The sequence below is a fragment of the Sciurus vulgaris genome (assembly GCF_902686455.1).
Source record: "Sciurus vulgaris genome assembly, chromosome: 1".
Lineage (NCBI taxonomy): Eukaryota > Metazoa > Chordata > Mammalia > Rodentia > Sciuridae > Sciurus > Sciurus vulgaris.
In genome coordinates, this window is record NC_136461.1 from 171,348,699 (window position 1) to 171,366,631 (window position 17,933).

General features: G+C 38.6%; 1 protein-coding gene across 1 annotated transcript in view; it reads left to right on the forward strand.

Annotated features, from left to right (window-relative positions):
• CPQ (carboxypeptidase Q) overlaps positions 1 to 17,933 on the forward strand; it is a 458,745-nt gene that overhangs the window by 196,501 nt on the left and 244,311 nt on the right. The window lies entirely within an intron of this gene.

Sequence of the window (17,933 nt, forward strand, 5' to 3'; positions counted from 1 at the left end):
ATTTGGAGCCAGCTGGGGATTTGAGATCATATCAATGGCTAATACTTAGTGTGTTTATTGGCGATTGATCTTGTTGAATCTTTCAAAACTCAATGAAATAGGAATATTTTCTTCTTTATAGACCAGGAAACTGACCTAGAAAAAAACTCACTTGCCTATGTCCATACCGGTAGTAAGTGGCTAAGAAAAAACTCAAATCCAGGACCTTGTACATATTAAAACAATTTAACCCACAGTTTATGTGCTGTTTCCAGTTTTTATGTTTTTTTAAAAAAATAGTCTTAGAGGTATATCCAGTCTCTCTATACTAACAATATTAAATAGCTGGGGCAAGTTACTTAGTCTCTGAGTTTTAGAGAACTTATCTGTAAAAATAGGATAGGTATATGGAGCTAACAGGATTATTATGAGGACTAGATAGATAGTGCACATCAAAAAGCCCAGTTCAGTGTTTGGTGCCTTACAGGGGCTCAGTGATTTGAGTTTACTTCATGTGACATCTGATGTGCACAAAACAACTTTCACAAGTTATCCAGCACAAAAATCTTTATTAGTAGTAATTGAAGTTCTAAAAATAGAGCTCAAAAATAAAGTTATTCAGAAAATTTTCGCTTATATTTTGATGGTATCCTTGGAGTGAAGGCAGAGTTCACACTAGTATTTGATGATGTAAGAGCAGGCCTTCTGCACAGGGCTGGATGGAGAATTTCTGTATTACAGTAAAGATCATTTTTCTGTTTAACCCCCTTTTTCCCTTCTCAAGTTGCCAGCTTTTAGGACTAGGCATCTTCAACCTTGAGGATGTGGCCACAGGGATGATGGAAAAGCAGATCTCAGTTGACCCTCAGGAGTGAATTAGTTTTCCAGAAACTATGGTTTCAAATGTAGAGAAAGAAACAGGCTGAGCTCCTTGTCCCTCTGGGAAACTGGTAACAGCTGAAGAACTAGGAGACTCTATTCCAGGTACAGAACAGTTAGACTCACAGTGTAATCCTTACCACATTCCCCCCATCCCCAGTCAGTAGCTCCAACATGAAGTTTTGCCATCTTCAGATTGCATATTAGAGGTTTAGGATTATCATTAGTTGTCTGGGAGAGTTGGCTGATATTTGTCCCAAGGATGGGTGGCAGGGTCAGTGTGAGTTATTGGCATCTTTAGACCAGAGCAGTCAGAGCTGTCAGGGTTTCCAACTAGAACACTTAGGCAAAAGAGTTCTTGAGAGGCACATGCTGGGGTAGTGTTAGCTCTGACAGTGTCCTGGATGCCACTCACATCTTCCAGCTGGGACAACTTGAACCTGTTTCTCAACCCAGCACAATTTGTTCTTTTTATTTTTTAAAACCCGTTTTATTGATGTATAGTTTACATAAATTTAATTTATCAAACTTAAATGAGTAATTCAATGAATTTTGAAAATATCCACAGTAATGTAGCCACTACTACAACTTTAATAGAGAGTGCTTACCTTTTCCTGAAGATTCTCTCAGGGGTCTTTGCAATCCATATCTTTCTCTAGCTCCTTCCCCCGCTGGCAGCCACTGACCTCCCACCTAGAACTGTGGTTTTGTCTTTTGTAAAAATTTCATATATAAGTGAAATCATATCTTTCATATCTGACTTCTTTCACTCAACGTAATGCTTTTGAGATTAATCCCTGTTATTCTGTCAGTTATTTCTTTGTATAAATTGATGAGTAGTATTCATTATATGGTTGTACAGCAATTCGTTTTTTCATTCTGCAGTTGATACACATGTGGTGGTGTTTAGTTTATGACTCTTAGGAGTAAAATGTCTGAATATTCTTTTTTGTTTTTGTTAATGCATATGTAATAGTGGGGTTCATTTTGGCATAATCATACATGCATGGAATATAATTTGCTCTGTTTAAATCCCCAGAACATCCTCTTTCCCTCCCCTTTTCTTCCCCCCGTTCCTTTGCACCCACTGATTTTCCTTCTATTTATTTATTTATTTGTTTTTTAATTGATGCTTCATAGATATGCATAAAGGTGAAATTCACTATGGTCTATTCATGTATGTACACATAGCATAATTTGGTCAATTTCATTCCACAGTTCATCCCTTTTTCCATCCTTCAGTCTTCACTTTCAATCCCTTTCTCTACTCCACTGATCTCCCTTCTATTTTAATGCCCCATCCCACCCTGCTCTGTGTGCCTTTTTCCCCCTTATTTGCTCTATCTTCCACATGTGAGAGAAAATATTTGATCCTTGACTTTTTGAGTCTGGTTTATTTCACTTAGCATAATTTTCTCCAGTTCCATCCCTTTACCAGCAAATGACATAATTTCATTCTTCTTTATGGCTAAATAAAACTCCATTGTATACATAAACCACATTTTCTTAATCTGTTATTCTGTTGACCAGTACGTGGACTGTTTCCATAACCTGGCTATTGTGAATTGCACTGCAATAAACATTGATGTGTATGTGGCTCTGTAGTATGCCAATTCTATTTCTTCTGGAAAAATAACAAAGAGTGGGATAGCTGGGTCACATGGTGGTTCCATGCCTAGTCTTTTGAAGAATCTCCACATTGCATTCCAATGTGTTTGTAATAATGTTTGAGTGTACCTTTCCCCTCACATTCTTGCCAGCATTTATTGTATTTCTCTTGATGATTGCCATTCTTAAGATAGAGAAGACAAAGATATGAAATCTCTATAGTTCATTCCATTGGTCTTCTTGTCTGTTTTGGTGTCAATACCATGATATTTTTGTTACTATAGCTCTGTAATATTATTTGAGATCATGTATTGGGATGTAGCATTATTCTTCTTGTTCAGTATTGCTTTGACTATTCTGGGTCTTTCATTCTTCCAAGTAAATTTTAGGATTTTTTTTTCTAGATTTGTAAAGAATGTCATTGGTATTTTATTGGCAGTTTAATTGAATCTGTATATTGCTTTTGATAAAATGGTCATTTTTATAGTATTAATTCTGCCTATTCAAGAACATGGGAGCTCTTTCCATTCAAGGTCTTTCAGTTCTTTCTTCAGTATTCTGTAGTTTTCATTGTGGAGTTTCACTGTAGAGGTCTTTCACCTCCTGGATTAGATTTATTCCTAGTATTTTATTTTCTTGAGGCTGTTGTCAATACGATGGTTTTCCTGAGTTATTTTTAGTATATTCATTATTGGAATATTTTTGTCCAAGTCTTTCTGTAGACTTACACTTTTATTTCTCTTGGGTAAATTTGTAGGAGTGGAGTTGCTAGATTAGTCTGAATTTTAAGCACTCTGGTCTCTGTCAAGAGCTTCTCTTTGTATTCTTTAGGAGTAGCACCTTCTCCAGGTGGGTGGATGAATGATTTCAGAGTGATCTCAGGACTCAGGATTAAATTTTCAACCATTGCATTGCCTGACATCCCAAGAGTTGGTCATAAATACCTTATTCTCAAGATATGAAAGGTATACTATCAAAAGCTCTCCCACAAAGAAGTCGTAGGGTTATTTCTACAGAAGGAATATAAAGAGCATGGTGAAGTTCAGACTGTGTGGCTATGTTTTTGGAGGAATCTGCCCTAGAAGAGGCTTGAAATCACAGCAGATATATAGAATGTGAAGGCAAGTGACAAGCACCTCATCCCCACCTCAGATGTTAGGTCCATTAACCAACAGACCTGAGTAAGCACTGTTCATCTCATCGCTGGTTAGTGTCACCTCTTCCAGGAAGCCTCCTCTGGTAACTCTCCTCTTAACCCAACACTTTAAGTCCCTGTTGTTTCCCACTAGAGTTTGCAAATGCCCTGAGAACTGGCACTATGTTTACTTTATTTCTTTTCTTTTTCTCTTCTCTAATGCCTATCCCAGGACTTGGCATCAAGTAGCTTCTCAACACATCTTTTGTTTTATTAAAGTGAAGAGAATAAGTAAAAATGGACATGACTGGAAGATTTTCTCAATCTTGATCCTTTTTAAATCTAGAAGTTTTCCTGCCCTTTTAGAACATTGATTGTCCGTTGGCATATTGGATTTCACCACTGAATGTGCTCAACATGTCCAGAGCTGAGCACATCTACTCCCTCATGTCTCATCCCTTGCCTTAGTTTCTTGTGCCTGCTAAATGAACCATATCTATCTATGAGCACAGCTACAAAGCTTCAAGCTATTTTTCAATCCCTCCTCCTTATCACTGTCTTACAGTCAAGCATCACATCCTGTTCAGTCTACTTTCAGCATATTTTTGGGAAAAAAAAAAAAAACCTGTTTCCACCTTGCCTTTACTGCTGTTACCACCCCAATGCAGGTCCTATTACCGTCCTGAGTTTTTCTTCTTCTGATCTCTTCCACATTCCTTCTGTTCTTTGCAAGGAAGCTCAAAATAATTTTGAAAACACTGATCTCAGTGTTATTTCCTTGCTTTCTGGCGCCTCTCTGATGACTATGCGGTAAAGATAGTAATGAAGGTAGATGCTGAGGTGAGCAGAAGATGCACGGAAACAGAAAGAGGGAGAAGCACAGAATGTGAGGGTTAGATGGGAGACAGTTCTATTAGGAAGTTGTACATTTCCCTTCACACATGAACAGAATATGGGGATGAAGAAAGGAGGAAAAGGAATGTGTGATGAAAATCCTATGCCAACTACAAAATGTTCTTTCATAGTCCAATGAGAGAACTCAATTCTCTTAAACTCTGGCAAAATTTCCTCAAGTCGTTGAATTTTATGTATAATGATCAGTAATGCTGACAGGGACACAATGTTGGTTTTGATAGTTTACATTGACTAACTTATCCCTGAAGCATTCTTGCTACTTTGTTCCACAGCAGACTAGAGAATAGTGGTGCTAAATAATGGAGTAAATTGGTTGCAGTGGAAATTCTTTCTAAAATAGGAGAGGGTAAACTGAAATCCCCATTATTCTGCCTGAAGGTGGGACGTGCAGGGTGACTTGAAGATAGGCAGAGGAGAGGAGGGTGGGTTAACACTAGGCAGTGCCTGAGATAACACTCAGTACAGTCCCTTATATCTCACTGTGTATGCCCAGAACCTGAATAAAAGTGAGCAGTTTGCATGTAAAGAACCTTCTGCTTTAGCCTAAAAACCATTGAAAGACGTAGTGAATTTCAGCTCTGGAAAAGGGTTTATATGATTGATGAAGTATTAGCACATTTCAAAACCCTATTGCATAATCCAACCATAAGCCTGGGATAAATTACCAGAGAATTTTTCAAAATGCCAATAATATGAATACTTTTTTTTTCCTTGGGATTCAATGTGTGAAAATAGTAGAACAGGGTTATTATACACATAAATCTTATTCTTTTCCCACAGAATCCATGGTAGAATGTTTTGGCTCCTCCAAGATGAGGATTCTCTTTCTGCTCTGACTTATCAGAAACTGGCTTTTGTGTGAATAGGTTATGTTGCAGGGTTTAGCAGATCTTGAACTTTGGAAGCTCCAACATTAACCTCTGAATTTCTTTCTCAGACAGCTTTATTCCTGGGAAATCATCTGTGTTAGTCAGCTTTCTGTCACTGTAACAAAATACTTGAGATAACTAACTTACAAAGAGAAAAAAATTATTATGGAGGTTCTAATCTAAGATCAGGCAGACCCATTGCTTTGGACTGCTGGTGGGCATGCTGGATGGCAATTGTGGGGAGCCCTTGGCAGAGCAAACCACTCACCTCATGGTCAGGAAGAAAAGGAGGAAAAGGAAGAGATCAGAGTCTTACAATTCCCCTTAAGGGTAGACCCCTGGCTATGTAAGGAAGTCTGTGCTAGTTTCTACCTCCCAGTAGTGCCAACCATGGGAACCAAACCTTTAACCCATGGGCCTTTGGGGAACATTCAAGACTCATAACATAGCCCTATGGTACATTTGTGAGGCCTATCCACGGCTGAGAATGAGTCATAGGGAAAGCATGTGAGCTTTTTTTAACTTCTGAGATGATATTCCATAGCACTAAAATAGCAATAAACCCCCATTCATTAAGAAATTATTTTGTGTTTGAAAATTCACAGAAAATTTGTTACCATCTATTAATAGGAATTATTTTTTAAAAAAATTTTTTAGTTGTTGATGGACCTTTATTTTATTCATTTATCTATATGCTGCACTGAGAATCAAACCCAGTCCCTCGCACATGCTAGGCAAGCACTCTGCCACTGAGCCACAACACCAGCCCAGTATTATGTTTTATTAAATCAATAGAGTTGATCCTAACACTTAAGACCTCTTAGAAAGAGATAGAGTAGGCATTCTTGGACCAACTCTATGGCTTTCAGGTGAGGAAACGGAACCTGGAAGTTCCTATGCAAGGGGACACCATAAATGCATGATAGGAAAACATATGGAGCAGGACTTTAGGTTTCCTGACTCTCATTTCTTCCTGTGCCTAAGAAATTCCTTTATGCCTGGGTTCACCTTAGCTGAATGCTGTTTAAATCTGAGGAGTGTAGAATTGATTCAGAATATAAGCAGTACCGTCCTTATCAAGTTATCACACAAGAGAAATTTATGTCTTTCCCTTAGACATTTTCCTCCTGGCATCTCTTTCCTATGCACAAAGAGCTCTCAGATATTCTGGCCCTTGTTGCCTCCTGAGGGCACCCTCCATGGGATTTCACCTGGGAACTTACCTATGCTTGGTCCATTCCTTCTTCTCATTATCTCTCAAACAAGCCCTTCGCTGGTGACCTTTTATATTCCTTGTCACTTTAGAAAAGGATCTGATGATGTACGACTTTTGTGGTATTGATGACTTTATGATGTCCCTTTCCTCTGTGCCCCACCCATGACCCTCATCCTCATCAGTCTGGCACATCTGTGTAGCAGAAGTTTATAGACAAAGCCACAATACATCTACCAGTTGCATCATTAAGATATATAACAAAACACTTTTCATTTTCAAATAATATTAGACTCACAAGAAGTTATAAAAATAATGCAGAGAGTTAAGGTATACCCTTTGCCCAGGTTAACATGGTTAGTTATAACATCCTATGTAGTGATAGTACATTAACTGGATGAGGAAACTGGTTAAAAGGTACTCCTGAGAGAGAAAGTAGCTTTCTTTTAAAGCGTGGCCTACCCCAGGGCATCCTCTGTACAGCATCCGGTGCAGGGTGGACCCTGCTCTGACCTTAGCTCTCAGTCCTTTCCCAGGGTTAATTTCTGATGCTTCCATGATTTTCCATTCTAACAAGTAAACAAATGAACAAGTAACCCGAGAGGAGTTGTACTCAAACTGACTTGAATAGAGGGCAAATGGATCTGAAACTAGTGTTTCACTTCACCTGCTGGAGAGGCTTTCTCACTAGCAGGGGATTCTCTAATGTTGACTCTAGGGGCTGGCCCGTTTCATTTGATCCTCAGTGATTTCCTAGGTCTTATTCTGAGATTTTCTCAGGAAATGCAATATTTTTAAAATGTTAATATATTCAAGAATTCCTCTGAGAGGATTGTATTAAAAGAAAAGGGTTTTGGATTTGCAAGGGAGGGGGATTGATGTTATCTAACACACTTTCTGATAAAGCCTTGATGAGGGGAATTGTTTTTCATACCTATATTTTTCCTATAGCAGTTATTTTCTTGGATTCAAAGAAAAATTTCAGGTTTCATGTGTCAGTATTATTTCAAATATAATGAAGCACTATGGAGACCAATGGGAAATATCAGCATGAAGGTTCCAGACTTTCCACTGAGCATTCTTTCTCTTGCTGTGGGGCAGGGGTACTCAGCATGGTTGCTGTTGGATCTTCTGGGTCAATAGTTGTGTCCTGGGCATTGCTGGACTGTCCAGCAGTATCCCCAGTCTACTCCCTTGTATCCCTGCCCCCCCCACCCTCCCTCTGCCTTCTGAGGTCTTAGTCATTATTTTTAAAAACGTAGTCAGATAAAACTTTTATCATGAATGGGTAGTACACTATGTGTACTATTAGACAAGGTGTTAGAGAAGAGTAGGAATTTCATGGAGTAGGCGTGTTACTGAGTTTTGTTTTCGAATAGTTAGAAACTCTGCTATTAAAAAAAATTTAGAGGCTCTTCTTCACCCTTCGATGTTTTAACCTAGCGATATGCATTGCATATCTTTAAGAGGGAGCTTGGCAATATTCCCCAAATTTTTGATCATGGAACCTTTTTTCCCAGAGTATTTGAACATGAAACATAACTTGAGAAACAGTAGAATAGAGGAATGAGGTCCACTGGGTAGGTATGTTTTGATTTCTTCTGCAGTCTTTTCCTTATTATTCATTAATTCAGCAGACATTTATTATCTGGTATGTGTCAGGCACTCTAGGGTTCAGCAAGAGCGTTGGGTGGAAAGCTGTGCGTTTAGAAAAACAAAGAAGAATTCAAATCCTGCTTTGTACATTTCATGGTAGATTATTTTACCTTTCCAGATATAGATATTAGCCTTTCTTAGGGGAGAGTTTATGCAAAAGCAAGGAGTAGAGACTAAGGATGGTCACCCCAGGAGTGACAGCCCACAGTGGGCCTGACATGCCATATGAAGGGCTGTGGCTTTGTCCTGTAGACAGCAGGACTTGTGAAGGGTTTGAACAGGAATTTTCCTTTGACTTCATCTGTTCGTTATTATACATTCGAGTAGGCAAAGACTAAAATTTAGTCAGGAAATAATAGACCTTAAGCTAAAATAGTCGAAGTAGCATTGAAAAAAAGAGAAGGATTCAGAAAATATTTAGGAAATAAAATTGGTAGGAGTTGTTAAAGTGGGATGTAGGAGAAAAAAAGAGGGAAAGGGCAGTTTGGATGACTGAGAGAGTTCATTCATTAAATCCACAGGAATTTATTGAGCTCCACTGGTATTCTGGGTGTGTCAAATTAACTCACGGCACATGGGTTTGCATGGTAGGGATGGGCAGTTAAATGAGCAATTGCAGTAGATGGTGGTGAGTGCCATATATGGTGGGGCATGATTTAATGGCTCATTTCAGTGGCAACCATCCTAGTCCAGAAGGCCAAGGAAGACTTTCCAGGAGATTCAGTTTATTCCTACGGCATGAATAAAAGGAAACCGTGCTAGGACTGGAACTAGCATGGAGTGTATTCCAAGCAGAGAAAACAGTACATACGAAAGCCCAAAGAGTAGTGTTATTCTGTTTTTAAGGGATGTGATATAAGTTCCTATAATTTCCGAATCCATTTGATAATAAGCCTTGTTTTCATGGAGTTATGCTGTAAAATAACCTGGAGAAAAAGGCATGGCCTATTTCATTTATGTGTGTTTTTAAAAATAAATTATTGAAAAGCTCAGCAATCCCCTTGGAAACTGCTTTAACGTTGACGCTGTCAAGACCCTTGTTGAAGTAATACACAAAACCTGATTGACCTGGTGGACAAACTCATTCCATACATAATTGAGTAGTTAGAGGCTGTGCAGCAAATGCAGCTCTGTCTTTCATCTGAATACATAGTCTGATGATTTGTAAAACCTTCCCAGTGAGTACAGCAGGTTATTCTGCCTGGGTGGGAGCCTTTTTACTAACTTAAGCAGCTGTTTAAACTTTCATAAGCAAAGTAATTATTAAATCTTTCATGAACATATTGGTTGGAACATTCGTTCACATCTTAACCTTGAATTGGAAAGTTTTGAGGGTGGGGTTAAAGGGTTTTAAGCTGGCAAATTCATTCATTTTTTTCCCCTTTTTTATTATAAACCTTTTATGGCTTAGAACCAGCCAACCTAAATCATGGGAGGAAAAATACATGTGTGGCAAGCATGAGACATTTAATTGTTTGTTTTTCAAGTTTCTGAACTATGCTCATAGCTATGCATGCCTCTGGGCTCATAAAGACAGCAAATGGAAATAGCTTGAACCAGACAGGCTGTTTTAGATAGATAGCCACCCAGGTAGGCAAGACAAACGTTGGTGATTACTCTTTCCTGGAGTCAAGTCATCTTGGTGTGCCAAAATGGGACCTGCAAACAGGAGGATTTTATTTTATTTTTCATGGGTTGAACACCTTGCCCTTAGGAATGATGGAACCGTTTGCTAATAATCACAATCACAAGATGAAGGATACTACACATTTATAGAGCACTTATTAGGTGGCAGGAATATTCTAGATGCTTCTCATACATTATCCCCTTTAGTCTTCACTGCAACCTTGTCAAATAGGTAATGATGTTATCCCCACATAACAGATGAAGAAACCAAGGTTTAGAGGGCAAAGTTCACAAAGCATCTGAGAGGCAGAGCTGGAATTTACACTACTCAAATTCTGTCTTATCACAAAACCTGTGTTCTTAACAATTTATCCTCTTGTGCTTCTCAGTCCCCTTCTATTCTAGTTTGTAAAATTCTGCTACCTGACGACTTTCCCCTGTTTAACCCAAACTGAAAGGAGCTGGGACAACCATCAGCATCAAATGCTTCTATAGCAACGAATGCTTGTTGAACACCTACATTGTACAGGACACACTGGTTATGAGCCTGGGAAATATTATGGGACAGAGAAAAGATGAGATAAAAGGCTCCTTGCCTGGTGGCAGTAAGTTTTGGAACTTAAGCTACAGTGCTGAGGCAGGGCTCATAGCACTGCAAACCGGCTGGCCCAGTACTAACAGATGCATGGAGTAGTTTATAATTTGCAGTGTGCTCTCACCTATATTATCCCTGCTTAATTGGCAACAGGGCCAACTATTATAATAATATATATATACGATATAATATATATTATAATTCCCACTTGAAAGATAAGGAAGCTCATCTTTCAATAAATAAAGCTCATCTTTAAATAACTTGACTAAACTCAGTCATATACCTAATAAGTGGGAGATTTAAAAAAAATACAAAATGTGATTCCTCCTTAACTTACTATGGTCATTGTCCAGAGTCCTGAAATTTTATATAGCATAAATACATGCTTTATGAATGTCTGGAAACAACCTAAAAACTGAAAATATTTGCATAAATAATTATGATCGTAATTATGGAATAAGATAAATGTTTGTAGTTTTTAAAATATGGTCCACATATTTTTGCTCCCTTTTGAAAGATGGAGCTGAGTTCTCTTTCCCCTATGTGTGGGCTCTACCTCGTGTCTTAACTTCTAATGAATAAAGATAGCAGAAGTGATGGAGTGAAAGCCAAGATTAGAATGTAAAAACACTGGATTAAAAAGCAATGTGAGGGCAATCCAAGATGGCGACTAGAGGATGACTGCATCTCCAGTCGCTCCAGAACCCAGGATTCAAGAAGGGTAGGCATTGAGAGACTCGGACTAAAATAGAGCCACGGGGTGAGTCTCCCCCACCGGTGAAGTGCAGCCCGGGCAGCAGGCCCGGATTCGGGTGGCTTATTAGAGTAGGACAGGGCAGCTAGAGTCTTCCCCAGGCAGCCCTGCGCACACCAGCGGTGGGCTCCTCCCACAGGGCCAGTATTCTCCAGCATCTCGGAGCAGGCCCCCCAGTGAGAGCCTTTCTGCACAGAACCAAGCATCAACTCCCTGAACCAGGGCGGTGAGTTTCCTGTCAGCAGGTTGCTTCAGGGACCAGGACAGGGCAGCCAGGGACTTCCCCAAGCAGCCCACAGGCCCGGTCACCTTCCGGCAGGAAGCGCCTTTCCAGGCTAGCTTCTCGGAGCAAGCCCCCGCCAGTGAGAGCCTTTCCACACAGAGCCAGCTCCAAGTCCTGGAACCAGTAGCGGGCTAGGGGCAGCTTTCCTTGGAAGCACTGCATTATCAAGTTACCCCAAGACTTCAGGCTACTGAAGACAGGAAGGTGAGCCACTGGAAATCCACAGGGACACTATAAGCCAATAGAAGAATTCTGCACTATCACAAGTCCCACTGAAACTCTGACCAGTATGAGAAAACAAGGGAAGAAAATGTCCCAAACAAACCTAGATACTATATCAATAAAACCCAATGACAGCACAGCAGAAGAAATGTCAGAAAGGGGAGTTCAGAATGTACATAATTAAAACAATCAGGGAAGCAAACGAGGAGATGAAAGAGCAAATGCAGGCATTGAAGGAGGAGATGAAAGAGCAATGCAGGGCATTAATGATCACACCAATCAACAGTTAAAAAAACAAATACGGGAAGAGAGAGATCATGTCAATAAACAGATAGAGATACTGAAAAAAACCAAACATAAATCCTTGAAATGAAGGAAACAATAAACCAAATTAAAAACTCCATAGAAAGCATAACCAATAGGATAGAACACCTGGAAGCCAGAACCTCAGACACTGAAGACAAAATATTTACTCTTGAAAACAAAGTTGACCAAACAGAGAAGATGGTAAGAAATCATGAACAGAATCTCCAAGAACTATGGGATATCATGAAAAGGCCAAATTAAGAATTATTGGGATTGAGGAAGGCTTTAGAGAAACAACCAAAGGAATGAACAATCTATTCAATGAAATAATAGCAGAAATTTCCCAAATCTGAAGAATGAAACGGAAAACCAAGTACAAGAGGCTTATAGGACTCCAAATATACAAAATTACAACGGACCCACACACATGTGCCAGACCAAGGCACATTATTATGAAAATACCTAACATAGAAAATAAGACAGAATTTTTAAAGGCCGCGAGGAGAAAAGAATCAAATTACATTCAGGGGGAAAACCAATAAAAATATCAGCAGATTTTTCAATCCAGACCCTAAAAGCTAGAAGGGCCTGGAACAACATTTTTCAAGACCTGAAGAAACTGGATGCCAACCAAGAATCTTATACCCAGCAAAACTTAATTTCAGATTTGACGATGAAATAAGATCCTTCCATCATAAACAAAAGCTAAAGGAATTTACAAAAAGAAAGACAGCATTGCAGAACATTCTCAGCAAATAGTCCATGAGGAAAGAGATGAAAAACAATGATGCAAATCAGCAATGGAGGAAGGAACTAGCCTAAAGGAATAGCCAAATAAAGGGGGAAAACCAAATCATGTCAAAAAACAAAAAGTCAAATGACTGGGAATACAAATCATATCACAATAATAACCCTTATGTTAATGGCCTGAACTCATCAATCAAAAGACATAGTCTGGCAGATTGAATTAAAAAGAAAAATCCAACAATTTGCTGCCTACAAGAGACTCATCTCATAGAAAGAGCTACCCATAGACTAAAGGTGAAAGGATGGGAAAAAACATACCATGCACACGGACACAGCAAAAAAGCTGGAGTATCCATCCTCATTTCAGATAATGTGGACTTCAAGCCAAAACTAGTCAGAAGGGATAAAGAAGGACATTACATACTGCTTAAGGGAAGCATAAATCAGCAAGACATAACAATCATAAATATCTATGCCCCGAACATTAGCTCATCCATATACGTCAAACAAATCCTTCTCAATTCCAGAAATCAAATAGACCACAACACAATAATACTAGGCGATTTTAATACACCTCTCTCACCGCTGGATAGATCGTCCAAACAAAAATTGAATAAAGAAACCATAGATCTCAATAACACAATCAACAATTTAGACTTAACCGACTTATATAGAATATACCATCCAACAAAGAACGAATACACTTTCTTCTCAGCAGCACATGGATCCTTCTCTAAAATAGACCATGTCTTATGCCACAAAGCTACTGTTAGCAAATACAAGAAGATAGAGATACTACCTTGTACTCTATCAGATCATAATGGATTGAAATTAGAAATAAATGACAGAATAAAAAACAGAAACTTCTCCAATACCTGGATATTAAATAATACACTATTGTATGATGAATGGATAACAGAAGGCATCAGGAAGGAGATTAAAAAATTTTTAGAAGTAAATGAGAACAAAGACACATCACACCAAAATCTCTGGGACACTATGAAAGCAGTACTTAGAGGAAGATTTATTTCATGGGGCACATTCAACAAAAGAAGTAGAAATCAACAAATAAACGACTTGACACTGCAGCTCAAAGCCCTAGAAAAAGAAGAGCAGACCAACACCAAAAGTAGTAGATGACAGGAAATAGTTAAAATCAGAGCCAAATTCAACGAAATTGAAACAAAAGAAACAATCGGAAAATTAACAAAATAAATACTTGGTTCTTTGAAAAAATAAACAAAATTGATAAACCATAGCCACACTAACAAAGAGAAAGAGGGAGAAAACTCAAATTACTAAAATTCGGAATGAACAAGGAAATATCACAACAGACACAAGTGAAATACAAAACATAATTAGAAGATATTTTGAAAATCTATACTCCAACAAAACAGAAAACCTCGAAGACATCAACAAGTTTCTAGAGACATATGAATTACCTCAACTGAACGAGGAGGACATACACAACTTAAATAAATCAATTTCAAGTAATGAAATACAAGAGGTCATTAAAAGCCTACCAGCAAGAAAAGTCCGGGACCAGATGGGTTCTCAGCTGAGTTCTACAAAACCTTTAAAGAAGAGCTCATTCCAATACTCCTCAAAGTTTTTCATAAAATAGAAGAGGAGGGAACCCTCCCAAACTCATTCTATGAAGCCAATATCACACTGATACCTAAACAAGACAGAGACACATCAAGGAAAGAAAATTTCAGATCAATATCCTTAGTGAACATCGATGCAAAAATTCTCAACAAAATTTTAGCAAATCGCATACAAAAATATATTAAAAAGATAGTGCACCACGATCAAGTGGGTTTTATCCCAGAGATGCAAGGTTGGTTCAACATCCGGAAATCAATAAATGTCATTCACCATATCAACAGACTAAAAGTTCAGAATCACATGATTATTTCAATAGATGCAGAAAAAGCATTTGATAAAATACAGCAACCCTTCATGCTCAAAACACTAGAAAAAATCGGGGTAGTGGAAACATTCCTTAACATTGTAAAGGCCATCTACGCTAAGCCCATGGCCAATATCATTCTAAATGATGAAAAATTGAAAACATTCCCCCTAAAAACTGGAACAAGGCAGGGATGCCCTCTTTCACCACTTCTATTCAACATCGTCCTTAAGACTCTAGCCAGTGCAATTAGACAAACCAAAGAAATTAAAGGGATACGAATTGGAAAAGAGGAACTCAAACTATCCCTGTTCACTGATGACATGATTATATATCTAGAGGAACCTGGAAATTCCACCAGAAAACTCTTAGAACTCATTAGTGAATTCAGTAAAGTAGCAGGTTACAAGATCAATGCTCATAAATCCAGTGCGTTTTTATACATAAGTGAAAAATCCTCAGAAAGAGAAATTAGGAAAACTACCCCATTCACAATAGCATCGAAAAAAAAAAAAAAAACTTGGGAATCAATCTCACAAAAGAGGTGAAAGACCTCTACAATGAGAACTACAGAACACTAAAGAAAGAAATTAAAGAAAACCTTAGAAGTTGGAAAGATCTCCCATGTTCTTGGATAGGCAGAATTAATATTGTCAAAATGGCCATACTACCAAAAGTGCTCTATAGATTCAGTGCAATTCCAATTAAAATCCCAATGATGTACCTTACAGAAATAGAGCAAGTAATTATGAAATTCATATGGAAGAATAAAAATCCTAGAATAGCTAAAGCAATCCTCAGTAGAAAGAGCAAAGCAGGGGTTATCGCAATACCAGATCTTCAACTCTATTACAAAGTAATAGTAACACAAACGGCATGGTATTGGTACCAAAATAGACAGGTAGATCAATGGTACAGAATAGAGGACATGGACACAAACCCATTTCTCATACTAGACAAAGGGGCCAAAAATATGCAATGGAGAAAAGATAGCCTTTTCAACAAATGGTGCTGGGAAAACTGGAAATCCATATGCAACAGAATGAAACTAAATCTCTATCTCTCACCCTGCACAAAACTCAACTCAAAATGGATCAAGGACCTCGGAATCAGACCAGAGACCCTGCATCTTAGAAGAAAAAGTAGGTCCAAACCTTCAACTTGTTGGCTTAGGATCAGACTTCCTTAACAGGACTCCCATAGCACAAGAAATAAAAGCTAGAATCAACAACTGGGATAGATTCAAACTAAAAAGCTTTCTCTCAGCAAAGGAAACTATCAGCAATGTGAAGAGATAGCCTACAGAGTGGAGAATATCTTTGCCACTCATACTTAGATAGAGCACTAATTTCCAGAATCTATAAAGAACTCAAAAAACTCTACACCAAGAATACAAATAACCCAATCAACAAATGGGCTAAAGAAATGAACAGACACTTCACAGAAGAAGATGTACAAGCAATCAACAGATATATGGAAAAATGTTCAACATCTCTAGTAATAAGAGAAATGCAAATCAAAACTACCCTGAGATTTCATCTCACCCCAATTAGAATGGCGATTATCAAGAACACAAGCAACAATAGGTGTTGGCGAGGATGTGGGGAAAAAGGTACACTCATACATTGCTGGAGGGGTTGCAAAGTAGTGCAGCCACTCTGGAAAGCAGTATGGAGATTCTCAGAAAGATTGGAATGGAACCACCATTTGACCCAGCTATCCCACTCCGTGGCCTATCCCAAAGGACTTTCAAATCAGCATACTACAGAGAAACCCGCACATCAATGTTCATAGCTGCTCATTCACTATAGCCAGATTGTGGAACCAACTAGATGCCCTTCAGTTGTGAATGGATAAAGAAACTGTGGCATATATATACAATGGAATATTATACCGCCATGATGAATGATAGAATTATGCTTTGCAGGCAAGTGGATGAAATGGAGGAGATCATGCTAAGAGAGATAAGCCAATCTCAAAAACTAAAGGATGAATGATCTCGCTGATAAGCGGGTTGAGGCCAAAAAGGGGGGGTATGAGGGGTAGCGGTAGGGTTAGGGTTAAGTTTAGGGTTATGGATAAGGAGGTGTGAGAATGGAGGAAGGAGGACTGTATAGAGGAAAAGAGGAGTGGAGGGGTGGGAAGGAAGGGAAAAAATAACAGAATGAATCAAACAATATTGGCCTATGTAAATTTATGATTTTGAATTAAAATAAATAATTTTTAAAAATGCAAAAAAAAAAGCAATGTGAAACGGGAGAGCAGGTCAGCCTGTAGAGTGCTTGCCAAGCGTGTACACGGGCCTGGGTTCGAATCCCCAGCACCTTCGAAGAAGCAAAAAGTGAAAAAGCAATGTGGCTTCCTTCTTTCTCTCTCTTGGATCACTTACTCTGGGTGAAGCCAGCTGCCATATTGTGAGGATACTCAAGCAGCCTTGTGGATAGTTTCACGTGATAAGAACAGAGGCCTTCTGCTGTTAAATGGAACAAATGTGTCAATAAGCAAATCCAAGTGCTCCAGTCTGGCCCTTAGAAGGCTACAGCCCTGACCCATATCTTGTCCACAACCTTGCCAGAGACCATGAACTGGAACCAGCCAGTTACACTACTCCCAGATTTTTGATCCACAAAATCAGTGTTAGATAATAAATGATATTTTTTTTAAGCCACTAAGTTTTGGGGGAAACTAATATAGCAATCAAGCAGTACGAGATATACAGAAAAGAATAACTGGGTCTGAGTTGCTACAAAAGCAGAACATTGAAAGATGAGAAATACAATTAAAACCTTACTAAGTGGACAAATAATTTAATATGAGACATTCTGGCAAAGAAAAGAGAGTGTGTGAAAAGCATGGAAGGTGTGTCATAGCAAGGCCTGTTGATGAACTGCACAGTACAGGACAGAACAAAACCACACACCTCAAAACACACAGCATTTTGAGTATGGGAATCTATGAGAATTCCTTATATCATAATGTAACAACCAAAGTTCTTAAAGTAACTGGGAATCTACTACAAGTTAATTTCTATATGGGCTATTGAAGAAGATAAGAGAGCAATGAAAACATCATTTGAAATATTTCCCTCAAAAATTAAACCCCTCCAAAATACTGTATATCCTTAAAGTGGAGTTTAGGCTATCCAGAATGGCACCCTCCCTATTTTTACTTCACTAAACTGTCTGGGCCCATGTTGTGAAAACACTAGTTTAAATGTAGAGCCAAAAAGTAACT